Here is a 16,910-nt window from a genome sequence, read left to right as displayed (position 1 = left end):
CTGTGTGTAATCCTGTCCCCGATCCTGTGACTGCATCATCTGGCACCAGCAGGGATGCCTTCGTCAAGACCCGTTTTCAGGGAGGGGATGTGGGAACAACAACTGGCCTTCCTCTCCCTGCGGATGTGGCAATCCGTGACCGGATTGAGCCAGTCCTAGCTGGTGTTACACTCACCTGACTCCCACGGAGGCGCTGGCCTGGTTTGCGCTGCTGTGACCTCTTCTAAGGTGATGCGCAGGGTTCGGAAGACAGACTGGACCGGGCCCCCAAATCTGGCTTGTCTGGCTCGCAGAAGTATCCTTCTGTAGGCGAAAATAGGGGATTAACTGTCTGCGGGGTAATGCATTCGGCCTCCCACTTTCCCCTCTCACCCTCCTTGAAACCCTTCTGTGATTTCTCGTAGCGTCTCACCTTAGGGTCTGGAAGGACGAGCTCTCCATCCTGCTTCTGATGCAGGGGCGCGTTGGTATCCAGTTACTTCACTGGATTTTCGGATTGGTGAGAACCAAACTTGCTTGGCTTCTAGGTAAGTTTTTTGATAAGAGGTTCCCCTTGTGTCCATGCATTAATGTACTAATGCTAGTGTCTTTTTCCCCATAGGGGCCGGGGTACGGAATGCCGGGGAACAGGCACCGACCCGAGATGAGAGGTGAAATCCTTGTAGAAATCAGGTAAGTCTTTAATGAGCGTTTTTTGGTAATGTCTTTTCATTCGCTCATTAACGCTGATGTCTCTTTTTCCCCTTAGGGGCCGGGGTCAGGAAATGCCAGAATGCGGCGCGGACCCGAAATGAAGAGGGAATGAATCAACAGGTAAGTCTTAACATGGAGATTTAGCTTTCCTTATTCCCTTCTCTCTCTCACCTTTTGTTCTTGTCTTTTTCTCCCTAGGTGCTGGGGCGTGACTGCGAATCCGGATGATCGCTGCTGAACATGGAGGCGCCCTGTAAAGGTGAGTGGAATGCGGCGCTGCAGCGATCGGCGCGATGAGCGTTTTAATTTAAAGTCTTCCTTTTCGGGATTGTCTGCGAGATGTCTCCGTGATGCGGGATTAGCAGGTAAGGACTTTTCCTTCTTCTGTTCTCTTCTTCTCTTCCTTTGCAGGTGACCCAGGATGCTGGCAGGCGTGGCAGAAGTCAGGATGCAGGAGCAGACACGGTGAGCATCCAGCTGCTAGATGCAGAACAACGCGAAGCACGTGTGGCTGTTCGGGTGGGGTTTAAATAGCCTTGGAAGAAGTTCCAGGTATATATCCTTCCTCCAATCAGGTATGTATCCTTCCCCAACCACACCCAGATGGTAAATTAGTCCCACAGGTAAAGTAGTTCCTTTCAGGCCTCAAGGAGGCCGGGATCCTGCAGCATGGTCTGCATCAGGTAAGTGCACCCAAGCATTCCCGCCATAGGCGCCAGGACACTGTCCAAAGGGCCCCTATATGGGGTTGCTGGGTCCTTCCTTGGGGACTGGATGTCCGCTTTCGGGGACGCCGGGCTTGAACCGGCTCCGCGGGAGCGGGCATCATGACAGCTGGTTTGGCGTTGCGCGCTTTGGTATTCGGGATGACGTGCAGGGTTCGCGTCAGGACAATGCACGTCATTTCGAATACCTGTTTGGGCGCATCGAACTACTAGAACAGGTCGTCGGCACTGGGTTCCTCCATGTGCTGGATGTTCTTGTGACCCCCTCCTCAACTGAACCCCCTATGCGCCTGTCGTCCTCCGGGCTATCTTCCCGCCCAAGTATCTCCTGTGCCCCCTGTGGAGCTGCACCTGAGCCAGCGGCCAGGCTGGTAGAGAACACATCCCTGCCACAGTCGGGAGTTGGATGTCCAGCAGGGGTGGTCACCCCACCAATTGCACCCCAACAAATGGAGGACATGCAGGCATCAACTAGCAGGGCACATGCACAATGGCACCGGGGGACTCCCATCAGCCTGGATGCCATTGTGGTGCCAGAGGCAGTTGCATTGGAGGCAGCAGCAGGCTCAGCGTGTGAGGCATCATGACTTGGGCCATCAACATCCCGGGGGCAGACATCAGCCGAGGGGCAGGAGGACCCAGGACTGGGAGTGTCTTCCATGTGGCAGCGGTTGGGCCAGCAGATAGATGCGGTGCGGCGGCGGGCGGAGAGGGCACAGCTCAGGATAGCCATGGAGGAGAACAAAATGAACCGGGCTCTGAGGTGGGCTGAGTACCTCGAGGTAACTCGCAGGGAGTTGGTGAATGCCATGGCTGCATCCCTGCGAGAACTCGAGGCCAGGGAACAGGCCCGCCTCCGGAACATCGACATGGAGTTCGATGATGCCGTGGCCCGGAACATCAGTGAGCGAGTGAGCTCTACACGCGAATTGGCAAGGCGGGCCCTCTCGGGTGTGCCCTACCCCCTCCTCATGCCCCACAGGCAGGCCACACCACAGGCCCCCCACTACACCCCTGACCATGCCCTGCAGGCAGCCCATACACCCTGACCATGCCCTGCCGGCAGCCCATCACCCCTGACCATGCCCTGCAGGCAGCTCACACCACAGGGGACCACTCTACACCCATGGGCATGACCCCCAGGCAGCCCATCCACCCTGACCATGACCCGCAGGCAGCCCATCACCCCTGACCATGACCCGCAGGCACCCCACACGACAGGGGGGACTTTTTCCACACAATTTGCCTGGCGCAGGCAAAGTACGCGTATTCAAGGGGGTGCTTGAGTCAATTTTCACGCTTTTTGGCTGCCAAGAGCGGGATACGGGTATTGAAGGGGGTGCGCGTGGAGATTTTCACACGTTTTGGCTCCCACGAGCAAGCTACGCGTATTTAAGGGGGTACGCGAGTACATTTTTACTCGATTTGTCTGCCGCGAGTGGGGTACTTGTAGTTTTTCGCGTGATTACAGCGTTGGGGGCCTGTAAGCTGGTCCAGGGTTAGCGCGGCCCTTTGCGCCGTATTGGGAATTTCTATGGCTTGTCCTTGCGCAAGGGGCGTTCTTGGGGGAGTAACTGGTGCTGCGGGATGTTCGCTGGGCCACGGCTGCAAATGGCTTGGGAAATCCATGAATAAGCGGTGCACCAGAATGCTGTTTGGCGCACACGGCTGGAGCACGCCGGCGCACGCTCCCTCTCTGCGCTGCCCGCGTGCGCTACTTTTGCTCTGAATTCTATGATTTACCCCCTTTGTTTCTTGACCCTTCCCCCTCTAACCACTCTGCCCTCTCCTGCCTCTTCGTCTCTGCCCTTCATTTGCATTTTTTAAGCTTAGTTCTGTACAGAAATATGTCTTTGTCAATTGTTTTGTTCCTGCAGAAGAAGACACCATCTGTTTTGTTATGACTTTAAGATTTTGCAAATGAGCTAAGAATGTCCGCTCACAAAAGCTATTGGTAAAGTGGAATTGGTGGATGCCCACAGAACACCTTGCAGTTAAAGACCCAAAGGATACAGGATAGGGTTACTGTGGATGTTCACCTAAACCAGTATGGGGTCACCTTTGAAGAGCATTCGGTAGACAGCCTCTGTTCTGGCAATTTGGGAGAATTTGTACTGCACACTTTGAAAAAACAAGGCAATAACTGCAGGATGTTAATCCTTATAACAAATCAAGTCACAAATGGCCTTTGCAGCTCCCAGGATGTAAGAATGCTTAGTAGGCTGCCTTTTCTAAGCATTTTTATTTCTTTTAGTTCTTGTTCTCATATGTTTGGCTTTCTTTTTGTTTTTCGTGACCTTTTCTGGTTGGGCCTGCGGCCTTGTTAGCTCTCTTTTCAAGTTGCTGTTTTCTGTTCTTGAAGAGGACAGTGTGGGTGCTGTGGTGTCGTGGGAGACAGTCACTCAATGTAGGGTTTTCCACAGAGTCCAGAGTTTGTTGACGGCGCTTCCTTACTTGTTGATGTCGCGTATTTGGCCTTTTTGAAGCTATGCTTGGAGGTTCTTTTCAGGTGTGCATTACCTCTGTCATCTATCGGACAGCTGGTCCTTAGTCACGCAATGGTTGCTTGACTGAAGCCAGTGGCTTAGAAGTTCTTCGGGCAGGTTTCAGAATACGTTCATACGAGCCAGTATCTTGTAGTTTTATGTTTACCATTGGTCCCCCCTTTCCAATATAGTCATCCTTGGAATATGATGGATTTTATCGAAGATGGATTTCATCTGGGTTTGGTAGTGTCACCCTGAGCTATTGGTGCCCTATAGACTGAAGTCTCATGCATGATGGGATCTTGCACAGAAATGCATCCTGCTTTTCAGATGCAGGATCCTCAGCCAACTACTGGAGAAGGAAACCTTCACATGCACATTTCAGTCAGTTGCTCGCCAGTTTATTGTAACAACCTACTTGCAGGCATCGGGTGTAATTTAATTGTGTGGTAAGGTAGACTTTCTTCATCCATGGCACACATCTGGTCTGAATTCCAGGAAAGGTTGCTAAGCAAAATTCGGAATGGCAGCACATTAGCTGTCTTGCTCCACCTTTCTGCCAGACGAAAATCTGGTAATGAATATTGGGCGCTGTCATAGGTGGTTACAGCAGAATACACGGCGCACAGCGATGGTTAGCCCGGAAGGGAGGGAAGTGTTGTACATTGGACGGGTAACGGGACATTTCCAAAATGAAAGCGGTATAAAGGAGGGATACACAAAGCTTGCTGACGGGTCTATCCTAGAAGGATCTAGTGTCCTCAGTCCGATGTTCAGTAATTTCTTGGGGTGTTGGCGGCCAGGAAAGTATCTGTCAGATCATTCCTAGTCGCAGGGTAGCTTTAAGGGCCCCGGTACATGTAAGCCTCTGTACATGAATCTGCTGCCTTAAGAGCTCCCACAGGAATCTGGGCTAGAGACAGCAGCAGGCTATTTTCCAGATTCTCCTTTCAAGGCATGGGTCCTGCCATCTTTTGGGCACAGGCTCCTAGCAGGCTCTCTAGTCTTGTGTTCCCTTTAAGCTGTGCCTGTTCTAAACTGTGGCTCACTTTTCAAAGCCACCTCTTGTTCTGTTTGTTTCCCTACTTTCACTGCAATGCAACTCCCACTCTGGAACACCATCCTAACACTCTTAAAGTCAGGAGGTGGGTGCCTCTTTTTATAGTGAGATCATGGCAGTAATTCTGACAACAAGTATTCTGGTTGGTGGATTCATTTCCCCATTAGTGGCTTTGTTTGTGAAAGTGTTTTCCCTAATTCTACCTCCTCCCCCCGTATGCCTGCCCTTTACTTTAATTGATATCATGGGTTGTATGTGTTTTAATCATTTGAAATGGCCCTTTCCCTGACCTCCGCAGTCAGAGATTTCAAATGGACTGCCCCTTGGTGGGATCAGACAGCAGTATTAAGGTGGCTTGCTAATCCTGCTTTTAGGCTCCCCCTTTACTAATTGAGTTTGTTTCACTTCTTTCATCATCCCCACTTTTTCCCTTTGTTTCTGCAATATTTTCACTAACTCCTGTTTGGGTTCCAATCAAAGGGGCATGCACACTCAATGTGTGCTTTTTACCAAGTCCCAATTCGAGCATAGAACAGCACACAGGGCCCAACATGCTTTTAATATCGCCTGCTTGCAAAATATGCATGTTAAGTCTTTTCTGGGCCTCATTTTCTCAAGGTTTCTTCCCCTCAAGGAAAAGTGCTGACATCAGGAGAAAATGCTGGACCCTCTCTTTCCTTTCTCATTGTACAACATCGAGGTTCCCTCCTGCATAGGTACTGTAATCTTGTCTTGATGGGGCGACAAGGGAGTACTTCGGGTGTTCTTGGGGATCCCCCATATACCGCATTCAGGGATGGCATCTTTTAGCTGGTGGCATCCGGTGGCCCCCAAAGACTTCCAGTCTTCCTTACTGGGTGATCTAAAGGTGACTTCATCTCAGCACCCAAATTGGCTCCAGGTTCTCAGAGTTGGATGTTCTTTTTTCTGAGGGTGTTTTCTAATAACTCTGGCGACCATTTTAGGTCTTGTTGTGCGGGTTCTTTTCTTGTGAATGCGACTAATCTCAACCTACGACTGGTTATGAGCTCAATGGGTATGGGCTCTGATGGGGGTTCGGTAGTGGGAGGCAATGAGGGATTATTACTTACTGGTAATCTGCATGACTCACAGTCCTCCTGACTCTTCACTTCCCTTAAACTCTGTCCTTCCTGCCCAGAACTGGTGACATCCACCATGGGTTTGATTGTACACATGCAGGATGTTGCATTGCCTCAGTTACTACAAACAGTGCCAAGACCATTGTACAGTGCCCTGATGCCTGTGTTCTATCTCTCCCTGTCTCCAGCGTCGACTGATGAAGAGGGCGTAGACGGTGCTGTGGAGCACAGCAGCAGGGATGCCACCACCAGCCGGAGATGCAAGGCCCAGCTCCCCTCCCAGGTAATCATATCTTCAGGGAGTGAGGAGTCTGGTGCCCCGTCCATGGCCGCAGCTGCTGAGGGAAGGACCAAGAGGCGGAGGTTGGAGGTGGACTCCTCGGCAGCAGAAGGGGCAGCTGAGCCCCCACAGGGCCCTATGGAGGAAGACGGCACAGAGCCATCCAGGTTGGTGGGGGGTTTGGTTGAGGAAGAGGCCGTGTCAGCCCCAGGCATGGGGCCTGGAAGGGGGGATTCCACTGGTGCTAGTGGTGCAGTCCAGTGGCAGGGACAGGAGGTAGCACAGGCCACCTCGGAGGTGCCTGTGTGTAATCCTGTCCCCGATCCTGTGACTGCATCATCTGGCACCAGCAGGGATGCCTTCGTCAAGACCCGTTTTCAGGGAGGGGATGTGGGAACAACTGGCCTTCCTCTCTCTGCGGATGTGGCAATCCGTGACCGGATTGAGCCAGTCCTAGCTGGTGTTACGCTCACCTGACTCCCACGGAGGCGCTGGCCTGGTTCGCGCTGCTGTGACCTCTTCTAAGGTGATGCGCAGGGTTCGGAAGACGGACTGAACCGAGCCCCCAAATCTGGCTTGTCTGGCTCGCAGAAGTATCCTTCTGTAGGCGAAAATAGGGGATTAACTGTCTGCGGGGTAATGCATTCGGCCTCCCACTTTCCCCTCTCACCCTCCTTGAAACCCTTCTGTGATTTCTCGTAGCGTCTCACCTTAGGGTCTGGAAGGACGAGCTCTCCATCCTGCTTCTGATGCAGGGGCGCGTTGGTATCCAGTTACTTCACTGGATTTTCGGATTGGTGAGAACCAAACTTGCTTGGCTTCCAGGTAAGTTTTGTGATAAGAGGTTCCCCTTGTGTCCATGCATTAATGTACCAATGCTAGTGTCTTTTTCCCCATAGGGGCCGGGGTACGGAATGCCGGGGAACAGGCACCGACCCGAGATGAGAGGTGAAATCCTTGTAGAAATCAGGTAAGTCTTTAATGAGCGTTTTTTGGTAATGTCTTTTCATTCGCTCATTAACGCTGATGTTTCTTTTTCCCCTTAGGGGCCGGGGTCAGGAAATGCCAGAATGCGGCGCGGACCCGAAATGAAGAGGGAATGAATCAACAGGTAAGTCTTAACATGGAGATTTAGCTTTCCTTATTCCCTTCTCTCTCTCACCTTTTGTTCTGGTCTTTTTCTCCCTAGGCGCTGGGGCGTGACTGCGAATCCGGATGATCGCTGCTGAACATGGAGGCACCCTGTAAAGGTGAGTGGAATGCGGCGCTGCAGTGATCGACGCGATGAGCGTTTTAATTTAAAGTCTTCCTTTTCTGGATTCTCGGCGAGATGTCTCCGTGATGCGGGATTAGCAGGAAAGGACTTTTCCTTCTTCTGTTCTCTTCTTCTCTTCCTTTGCAGGTGACCCAGGATGCTGGCAGGCGTGGCAGAAGTCAGGATGCAGGAGCAGACACGGTGAGCATCCAGCTGCTAGATGCAGAACAACGCGAAGCACGTGTGGCTGTTCGGGTGGGGTTTAAATAGCCTTGGAAGAAGTTCCAGGTATGTATCCTTCCTCCAATCAGGTATGTATTCTTCCCCAACCACACCTGGATGGTAAATTAGTCCCACAGGTAAAGTAGTCCCTTTCAGGCCTCAAGGAGGCCGGGATCCTGCAGCATGGTCTGCATCAGGTAAGTGCACCCAAGCATTCCCGCCATAGGCGCCAGGACACTGTCCAAAGGGCCCCTATATGGGGTTGCTGGGTCCTTCCTTGGGGACTGGATGTCTGCTTTCGGGGACGCCGGGCTTGAACCGGCTCCGCGGGAGCGGGCATCATGACAGCTGGTTTGGCGTTGCGCGCTTTGGTATTCGGGATGACGTGCAGGGTTCGCGTCAGGACAATGCACGTCATTTCGAATACCTGTTTGGGCGCATCAAACTACTAGAACAGGTCGTCGGCACTGGGTTCCTCCATGTGCTGGATGTTCTTGTGACCCCCTCCTCAACTGAACCCCCTATGCGCCTTTCGTCCTCCGGGCTATCTTCCCGCCCAAGTATCTCCTGTGCACCCTGTGGAGCTGCACCTGAGCCAGCGGCCAGGCTGGTAGAGAACACATCCCTGCCACAGTCGGGAGTTGGATGTCCAGCAGGGGTGGCCACCCCACCAATTGCACCCCAACAAATGGAGGACATGCAGGCATCAACTAGCAGGGCACATGCACAATGGCACCGCGGACTCCCATCAGCCTGGATGCCATTGTGGTGCCGGAGGCAGTTGCATTGGAGGCAGCAGCAGGCTCAGCGCATGAGGCATCATGACTTGGGCCATCAACATCCCGGGGGCAGAATCAGCCGAGGGGCAGGAGGACCCAGGACTGGGAGTGTCTTCCGTGTGGCAGCGGTTGGGCCAGCAGATAGATGCGATGCGGCGGCGGGCGGAGAGGGCACAGCTCAGGATAGCCATCGAGGAGAACACAATGAACCGGGCTTTGAGGTGGGCTGAGTACCTCGAGGCAACTCGCAGGGAGTTGGTGGATGCCATGGCTGCATCCCTGCGAGAACTCGAGGCCAGGGAACAGGCCCGCCTCCGGAACATCGACATGGAGTTCGATGATGCCGTGGCCCGGAACATCAGTGAGCGAGTGAGCTCTACACGTGAATTGGCAAGGCGGGCCCTCTCGGTTGTGCCCTACCCCCTCCTCATGCCCCACAGGCAGGCCACACCACAGGCCCCCCACTACACCCCTGACCATGCCCTGCAGGCAGCCCATACACCCTGACCATGCCCTGCAGGCAGCCAATCACCCCTGACTATGCCCTGCAGGCAGCTCACAACACAGGGGACCACTCTACACCCATGGGCATGACCCCCAGGCAGCCCATCCACCCTGACCATGACCCGCAGGCAGCCCATCACCCCTGACCATGACCCGCAGGCACCCCACACGACAGGGGGGACTTTTTCCACACAATTTGCCTGGCGCAGGCAGAGTATGCGTATTCAAGGGGGTGCTTGAGTCAATTTTCACGCTTTTTGGCTGCCAAGAGCGGGTTACGGGTATTGAAGGGGGTGCGCGTGGAGATTTTCACACTTTTGGCTCCCACGAGCAAGGTACGCATATTTAAGGGGGTACGCGAGTACATTTTTACTCGATTTGTCTGCCGCGAGTGGGGTACTTGTAGTTTTTCGCGTGATTACAGCGTTGGGGCCTGTAAGCTGGTCCAGGGTTAGCGCGGCCCTTTGCGCCATATTGGGAATTTCTATGGCTTGTCCTTGCGCAAGGGGCGTTCTTGGGGGAGTAACTGGTGCTGTGGGATGTTCGCTGGGCCACGGCTGCAAATGGCTTGGGAAATCCATGAATAGGCGGTGCACTAGAATGCTGTTTGGCGCACACGGCTGGAGCACGCCGGCGCACGCTCCCTCTCTGCGCTACCCGCGTGCGCTACTTTTGCTCTAAATTCTATGATTTACCCCCTTTGTTTCTTGACCCTTCCCCCTCTAACCACTCTGCCCTCGCCTGCCTCTTCGTCTCTGCCCTTCATTTGCATTTTTTAAGCTTAGTTCTGTACAGAAATATGTCTGTGTCAATTGTTTTGTTCCTGCAGAAGAAGACACCATCTGTTTTGTGATGACTTTAAGATTTTGCAAATGAGCTAAGAATGTCCGCTCACAAAAGCTATTGGTAAAGTGGAATTGGTGGATGCCCACAGAACACCTTGCAGTTAAAGACCCAAAGGATAAAGGATAGGGTTACTGTGGATGTTCACCTAAACCAGTATGGGGTCACCTTTGAAGAGCATATCGGTAGACAGCCTCTGTTCTGGCAATTTGGGAGAATTTGTACTGCACACTTTGAAAAAACAAGGCAATAACTGCAGGATGTTAATCCTTATAACAAATCAAGTCACAAATGGCCTTTGCAGCTCCCAGGATGTAAGAATGCTTAGTAGGCTGCCTTTTCTAAGCATTTTTATTTCTTTTAGTTCTTGTTCTCATATGTTTGGCTTTCTTTTTGTTTTTCGTGACCTTTTCTGGTTGAGCCTGCGGCCTTGTTAGCTCTCTTTTCAAGTTGCTGTTTTCTGTTCTTGAAGAGGACCGTGTGGGTGCTGTGGTGTCGTGGGAGACAGTCACTCAATGTAGGGTTTTCCACAGAGTCCAGAGTTTGTTGACGGCGCTTCCTTACTTGTTGATGTCGCGTATTTGGCCTTTTTGAAGCTATGCTTGGAGGTTCTTTTCAGGTGTGCATTACGTCTGTCATCTATCGGACAGCTGGTCCTTAGTCACGCAATGGTTGCTTGACTGAAGCCAGTGGCTTAGAAGTTCTTCGGGCAGGTTTCAGAATACGTTCATACGAGCCAGTATCTTGTAGTTTTATGTTTACCATTGGTCCCCCCTTTCCAATATAGTCATCCTTGGAATATGATGGATTTTATCGAAGATGGATTTCATCTGGGTTTGGTAGTGTCACCCTGAGCTATTGGTGCCCTGTAGACTGAAGTCTCATGCATGATGGGATCTTGCACAGAAATGCATCCTGCTTTTCAGATGCAGGATCCTCAGCCAACTACTGGAGAAGGAAACCTTCACATGCACATTTCAGTCAGTTGCTCGCCAGTTTATTGTAACAACCTACTTGCAGGCATCGGGTGTAATTTAATTGTGTGGTAAGGTAGACTTTCTTCATCCATGGCACACATCTGGTCTGAATTCCAGGAAAGGTTGCCAAACAAAATTCGGAATGGCAGCACATTAGCTGTCTTGCTCCACCTTTCTGCCAGACGAAAATCTGGTAATGAATATTGGGCGCTGTCATAGGTGGTTACAGCAGAATACACGGCGCACAGCGATGGTTAGCCCGGAAGGGAGGGAAGTGTTGTACATTGGACGGGTAACGGGACATTTCCAAAATGAAAGCGGTATAAAGGAGGGATACACAAAGCTTGCTGACGGGTCTATCCTAGAAGGATCTAGTGTCCTCAGTCCGATGTTCAGTAATTTCTTGGGGTGTTGGCGGCCAGGAAAGTATCTGTCAGATCATTCCTAGTCGCAGGGTAGCTTTAAGGGCCCCGGTACATGTAAGCCTCTGTACATGAATCTGCTGCCTTAAGAGCTCCCACAGGAATCTGGGCTAGAGACAGCAGCAGGCTATTTTCCAGATTCTCCTTTCAAGGCATGGGTCCTGCCATCTTTTGGGCACAGGCTCCTAGCAGGCTCTCTAGTCTTGTGTTCCCTTTAAGCTGTGCCTGTTCTAAACTGTGGCTCACTTTTCAAAGCCACCTCTTGTTCTGTTTGTTTCCCTACTTTCACTGCAATGCAACTCCCACTCTGGAACACCATCCTAACACTCTTAAAGTCAGGAGGTGGGTGCCTCTTTTTATAGTGAGATCATGGCAGTAATTCTGACAACAAGTATTCTGGTTGGTGGATTCATTTCCCCATTAGTGGCTTTGTTTGTGAAAGTGTTTTCCCTAATTCTACCTCCTCCCCCCGTATGCCTGCCCTTTACTTTAATTGATATCATGGGTTGTATGTGTTTTAATCATTTGAAATGGCCCTTTCCCTGACCTCCGCAGTCAGAGATTTCAAATGGACTGCCCCTTGGTGGGATCAGACAGCAGTATTAAGGTGGCTTGCTAATCCTGCTTTTAGGCTCCCCCTTTACTAATTGAGTTTGTTTCACTTCTTTCATCATCCCCACTTTTTCCCTTTGTTTCTGCAATATTTTCACTAACTCCTGTTTGGGTTCCAATCAAAGGGGCATGCACACTCAATGTGTGCTTTTTACCAAGTCCCAATTCGAGCATAGAACAGCACACAGGGCCCAACATGCTTTTAATATCGCCTGCTTGCAAAATATGCATGTTAAGTCTTTTCTGGGCCTCATTTTCTCAAGGTTTCTTCCCCTCAAGGAAAAGTGCTGACATCAGGAGAAAATGCTGGACCCTCTCTTTCCTTTCTCATTGTACAACATCGAGGTTCCCTCCTGCATAGGTACTGTAATCTTGTCTTGATGGGGCGACAAGGGAGTACTTCGGGTGTTCTTGGGGATCCCCCATATACCGCATTCAGGGATGGCATCTTTTAGCTGGTGGCATCCGGTGGCCCCCAAAGACTTCCAGTCTTCCTTACTGGGTGATCTAAAGGTGACTTCATCTCAGCACCCAAATTGGCTCCAGGTTCTCAGAGTTGGATGTTCTTTTTTCTGAGGGTGTTTTCTAATAACTCTGGCGACCATTTTAGGTCTTGTTGTGCGGGTTCTTTTCTTGTGAATGCGACTAATCTCAACCTACGACTGGTTATGAGCTCAATGGATATGGGCTCTGATGGGGGTTCGGTAGTGGGAGGCAATGAGGGATTATTACTTACTGGTAATCTGCATGACTCACAGTCCTCCTGACTCTTCACTTCCCTTAAACTCTGTCCTTCCTGCCCAGAACTGGTCACATCCACCATGGGTTTGATTGTACACATGCAGGATGTTGCATTGCCTCAGTTACTACAACCAGTGCCAAGTCAGGAGAACTAGGAGAAATGCAGATGACCAAGCACGTGGTTTATGCTCTTGGCTTGTTCCTTCTGGTCCCCGTCTACACATCTTGGGCACAAGTAAGAGAGGCATTAAGGACTGTGACCATGTCCACATTGAAGTCAAAGTTTGTGCCACTGTCCTTTTGAAGCATGTACTAAAGCTACAGTCTTTTAATGTGCCGAGCAAATGGGTGTTTCTAAAATGGAGCAGCTCAACTCACCCATAAAGCATTGGAGGAAATGTCCTGATAATATGTAATTAGCAGGTATTTTTGTCCTGATGTCAGCACTTTTCCTTGAGGGGAAGAAACATTGAGAAAATGAGGCCCAGAAAAGACTTAACATGCATATTTTGCAAGCAGGCGATATTACAAGCATGTTGGGCCCTGTTTGCTGTTCTATGCTCGAATTGGGACTTGGTAAACAGCTTTGCCATTCCCTAGGTGGGGCTATGAAACATGACTGGGCTTCAGCCATTTGATTGAAACTCGAATTGTGTTGTTTTCCAAGCTGTGTTTTGTGATGCGCCACGTGACGAGCTCCTGCTAATGTAAGTTCTCTGAACGGGCTCACCTGTAGTATTGAAAGCCCACGTGGCCTCACTTGTGATGCTGTGTTTTCATGTGTCACCTTTTGCATGATTTGCCATGTGAACCAGTGGCTTTCAGTTAATGAATGTAGGCAGGATGCACCTGGCTCCATCTTATTTTCATATTCAGAATGGGGTCCGACGGTCACATGGGGTCGGCTGTGGCGTATGAGTCCTTCTCACTGCCTGCCCCTTTATTTGTCAGACTTCTTCCAGGGTTTATTGTAAAATGTGCCCACTACCTGTGCTCATGCCTATCTGGCCATTGGCATTGTAATCACAATAACAAATGTTGATTTCCCCTCACCTGTGAATATTACTTTGAAACAATTACTCTTTGGAAAGATTTGGCTTCAAAAATATCATTCTTTGAAAAATATCTTATCCAAAAATGTTTACCTTCACTAAATCATCCATGAATTTGGAAACACTGATGGAAAGCTGGTGCAGTTAAAAAAACTACAATGGGACAAAAATAAAAAAAGAGGTAAAAACTAAAACAAATGCACACACGAATATGCTAAAGAAATTATTGAAAAACATGTACTGAGGCAACAACAAAGGTATTATTGAGAAAGAACAAATTGAGGAGTAATAAGAGATTATTTTTTTTTAAATAAGAGGAATGATCGTATTACACAGTTGTGGCTTTTGTCCCAATGTTCTTCTGTTGCTGGAGCTGGTACACGTAAGGCAATTTATTGCAGGGGTGCCCACTCATGCATTTTTTATGTGTTCCTCTTTTATTGCACAAAATAGGACCATCTAAGCACTGTTTATATTTATATTTTCTATTTTGTGGATGGATTTACGAAGTTCAGACTCTTTGCCCGCAAGGCATCTTGGCATTTAAACAGAGAAGTGTGTACCCGCCTGGCTGCAGATTCAGCGTCTATAAAAGAAAAGACACATTTTTAGTTGCTTTCAGAAAAACAAATGGTGCATCAATTTTGGCTGGCAGGTGGTAAACGGCCCCAAATCTTAAAAGCTAGCACAGTGAAGCATTTTCCGGCGTGTCTCTCTCTGTACTTATGTACTGCTGCAGTGTTTCATTGGTTGGCCAAAGTGCTGTCATCGAATATCAATTGTCAAGCTTCAGAACAGGATACATAATATGCAGTTTACATGGTAAAACGTGCAAAGGTGTAGGAAATACAAACGGACGGATTTACTTTATCCTGTGTTCCCAGTTTCGTATTCGACTTTTCTTATGAGTATCCGCAATTGTTTCCTGTGTGTTTTCTCTGTTGCATGTGCGCATTTCCTCTCTTGTGCATCCCATGTGGGCCTGTTTCAGTTCTGATCTTGGGCAAAGGCTACTATTTTCCTATCGCTGCATTTGCCGGTACTCTCCTATGAATTGGAATGGTGTTTGTGCTGGTGTATTTTTTTGCTAATTCCCTGTCCACTGTATTAATGTGGAGAATTGTGTCAGTGATTATTTTGTGACATTTTGTTCCGTTTGTGCTGAACTTCAATCTCCCTCAATGACGCTCATGTTCAAAGAGCATGTCATGTAAATGAATGACGTAAAAGCCGTGTGTGAGGTTCTTATGCCATTCATTCACGTTACTGCTCATTTTCAATCACTTGTATGGCAGAGAGGAGGGGTGGAACGCAACGTGTGTTTCTGCCGCTCCCGTCCGCTCCAGCATTTGCACCAGCATGGATTTTCATGCTGGCACAAAAATGCTGGAGACCCCTATGGGGTCCAGCAACTTTATGGGCCAGCATAAAGCAGGTGAACCCCACAGGGATCCATTGTCACCTTACCTAATATTGCCATTAGTACGCCTTCTGCTTCTGGCATTCTGCTGTAAATGGAATTTGCCATGCCCGCCTCTGCTGAATCACTGGCCCCGCTCACAAACCAAAAATCACCCAATACTACCAACAACATGTCTGATGACCTTCACCTCCCAAAATTTAGAGCGAAAGAGCTGGAAGGGAAATAGAGAAAATCAATGCTCTCCTCCGCTCCGCTTTTCCGTTGTGTATGTGGACGAAGATACAAAGAGAAAGCATTCTTTGTAAAGAAGCTACAGTTCAGGCTTGCTTTGACAACACCAGGGTTGTCCAAGTCCAGGCCTAGAGGGCCGGAAACATTTAGGATTTTCAGGATACCCCTCATTAATACTCATGAGATACATTTGGATACAATGATTCTAAATATATGTTCATTTTTTCTCATGAATATTAATGAGAAATATCCTAAAAACCGTCAGGATTCAGGCCCTCGAGGCTTGGAGTTGGATAGCACCAATCGAAAGTTCATCAAAAGAACTCTTCTGAATCGACTGTAAACTAGTAGGATTTAGCAACCAACACAGACACTCCACTCCTGGTTGACAATCTGCTGGGCTTCTTCCATGATAAAGTTGCATCCAGCTGATGCTCCATCCTTCCTGTTCAGAAGATGAAATAGCTAAGGTCATCAACATCGAAAAGCTTAAACAGTACTAACCAAGATATACTGAACAGCACAAACATACCCCAACTCTTTACAAAACCAACCCCACCATTGTTCACCATATTTACTGAATTTGTTTAATCGCAAAACACTTGACTGAAATCTTAAAACAATTAACAATGAACTACCATCTCAGGAATTAAAATGACACAAGATATAAAATACACGGCATGCCTAATAATCCTTGGATTTACCTGCAATTTGGAACAACCACACCACTTACAGCCAAAATGGTTTGTGGACATATTACATTTCGCTACTTGCTCTATCGTATGTTTTCTGTGTTTGTCCTAGTCCTAGTTTGAGGATTACATGTTGTTATTAGATGTTTAATTTACAAGAGCCATCTTGTCAGGTGGCTTCAAAGCTCTGGGCACAGTATTGCACTGGGTTTCCCCGCTCTTTAAGATGAGTAGCAATACCCTGGAAATGAATGGGGATGCAGATTTTATTCATACATCAATAATCAAAACTACTCAGGCAGTTTGGCAAAAGGGGAGTCAGTTTTATTACAAGTACATAAAACGGAGAGTACAACGAACATCAGCAGTCATACGATCCTCTTACTCTAAACATCTTAGTAGAATCTGTGGTTATATTGCATAAAGTTGTCATCATTGACGTTGACCTGCATCACTACCTACGTGGCAAACTACAAAAACCTATCGGAGGGAGTGATTGGTTCTAAGTGAATGCCTAAGCATAAGATCTATATCAGTATAGAACCGTGAGAGAAAGTGATAGGGTGCTTAACATCAGGTGGGGCAACTAAGCCCTCCCCAAACATGGCCACTATGAACGTCACTAAATGCACAACGTTCCATTGGCTACACAAACTATAGGACCCTTGATTACATTGTACTCTACAATTGGTTGGCTTCTAACCTTCATCAGTACTTTTCCGCCTACGTTTAGTAGCACGCAGACTGAACATCCACGTGCTAGTGGGCTCATTTCGAAACTATCTTCTCACCAATTATCATATCAATCCATCA

The sequence above is a fragment of the Ambystoma mexicanum genome, chromosome 4p (assembly GCF_040938575.1).
Source record: "Ambystoma mexicanum isolate Mex_15411 chromosome 4p, UKY_AmexF1_1, whole genome shotgun sequence".
Classification (NCBI taxonomy): Eukaryota; Metazoa; Chordata; class Amphibia; order Caudata; family Ambystomatidae; genus Ambystoma; species Ambystoma mexicanum.
This window is presented reverse-complemented; position numbering follows the sequence as displayed.